We start from the raw sequence: 2,118 nt of genomic DNA on the forward strand, positions 1-2,118 counted from the left end.
CAGTATTAATTGGCGTGAGCGGCCTTTCGGGCTGCAGAACTAGTGCTCTATCCCGGCGAGCGCCGTTATGAGGCGCAACACCGTCTTTAACGCGTTTAGAGAGAACTCCCCCTGCCTCCCTCCCAGTCATGAGATAGACGTGGACTCGTGGCGAACTCTCAAAGAGAACGCCCACACCGCGTCTGACCGTGGGAGAGGGTGGAGGAGCGCGTGAGGAAGAGCACGGCGTCACCCAAGCATTCTCATCTCTCTGCCTGCACCACTACATGGTAGACTGCGGGCCCAGGCGCACTCATCAATTTAGGTTCCACTGCAATGCATGCCAAGCACTCTTTTCGAGGTGATAGACGAAATTCCGGCGGGGCTTACTTAAAAGATATCCGACCCGGTTTCGTTTCCTCTTCGTGGGATGGAGTGCCTCTTAGAACATGTGCAGCATCAGCCATGAGCGGCCGACGGCCATTCGTGTCTCTGTGGACAGCAGGCAAAAGAGCGCCGCCTCCAGTTATTTGCGAGGGCGACAACTGTCGCTTTGTTGTGGTTGAATGTGGGTGCGCCAAGTCCATGGACTTGCTAGTGACAAACGCTTGTTTTTAGAGAACACGCCTGGCGCAAAAGCGGCGATTAAACCCCAAAGGCGGAAGCTCGGTTGGGTTACCCTGCGTGTCGAGAGACAGTCAGCAGGCACGAACTTCGCGGCAACGATGGATGTATATTTCCGACCCTAAATGAAAGTGGCGACAAGCTCATATGGCTGCCGCCGCCGCAATATGCGTTCAACTTGTCGATGTATCTGGTATTCTTGCGATTCACATACCGACACGCAGTTTGCTGCGGTCTTCATCGACCTACGAGCCGAGTGATCCCCCGTTAAGAGTTGTGTATTTGCCATTTGGTCTTTTTGCGACTAACCATCACAGGTCGAGTCTCAATGAAAGGGTTTGACAGACATAGCCCAAGTTTGTGGTTTGGGTTTGGCCGGACGGCTTGTTGTTGTTTTTGACACTTGAATTTCACTCTTTTTGGGTCAAGAGGCTTATTCGCCGGTAGTAAGGAACGGACGGGCAGCCGTCCAAAGCCCCGTCCGTCCTCCTCCTCCGGTCTTCGCGCTCTCGCCCGAGTGTGGTCCACCTACAGCGTGGTGGTACCTATTTTTGGTGCGGGGGCCGGGATTGTCCTATTTCGCTGCTGGAGTTGCCAGAGCAGAGCCCGAGACCGCCCAAATCAGGAGAGTAGTAGTAGTTTTAAGAGCGCCCCGTTCTCTTTCTCTCTGTTAATGATCCTTCCGCAGGTTCACCTACGGAAACCTTGTTACGACTTTTACTTCCTCTAAATGATCAAGTTTTGACATCTTTCCGTCAGCTCGAGGCGACGACCCCAGAAAACCCTCGCGGGCAACGGGGCCGACAATCCAAGAGCGCCAGTCCGAAGGCCTCACTAAATCATTCAATCGGTAGTAGCGACGGGCGGTGTGTACAAAGGGCAGGGACGTAGTCAGCGCAAGCTGATGACTTGCACTTACTGGGAATTCCTCGTTCATGAGGCTGCAAGCCCAATCCCTATATCAAGAAAAGGCTTTGAACAGGTTACCCGCTCCTCTCGGAGAAAACTCGTTGATCCTTCAGTGTAAGTAGCGTCTTGACCCAGAACATCTAAGGGCATCACAGACCTGTTATTGCTCAATCTCGTGCAGCTAGAATTGCCGCTTATCCCTCTAAGAAGAAGTTGCGAACTGGACACCATTTTCTGGAGATCCGTCGACTACTTAGTAGGCCAGAGTCTCGTTCGTTATCGGAATTAACCAGACAAATCGCTCCACCAACTAAGAACGGCCATGCACCACCACCCACCGAATCGAGAAAGAGCTCTCAATCTGTCAATCCTTCCGGTGTCTGGGCCTGGTGAGGTTTCCCGTGTTGAGTCAAATTAAGCCGCAGGCTCCACTCCTGGTGGTGCCCTTCCGTCAATTCCTTTAAGTTTCAGCTTTGCAACCATACTTCCCCGGAACCCAAAGACTTTGGTTTCCCGGAAGCTGCCCGCCGGGTCATGGGAATAACGCCGGCGGATAAGCTGAATGGCATCGTTTATGGTTAGAACTAGGGCGGTATCTGATGCGCC

At 53.1% G+C, this 2,118-nt stretch overlaps 1 non-coding gene across 1 annotated transcript; it reads right to left on the reverse strand.

Annotated features, from left to right (window-relative positions):
* Positions 1-719: 719 nt before the first annotated feature.
* On the reverse strand, positions 720-879 carry LOC121856648. The gene has a single exon (XR_006087015.1). It is a non-coding gene; the product is annotated as a 5.8S ribosomal RNA (ribosomal RNA).
* Positions 880-2,118: the final 1,239 nt, after the last annotated feature.

Source organism: Homarus americanus, unplaced genomic scaffold, assembly GCF_018991925.1.
Source record: "Homarus americanus isolate GMGI-L3 unplaced genomic scaffold, GMGI_Hamer_2.0 scaffold43205, whole genome shotgun sequence".
Taxonomy (NCBI): Eukaryota; Metazoa; Arthropoda; class Malacostraca; order Decapoda; family Nephropidae; genus Homarus; species Homarus americanus.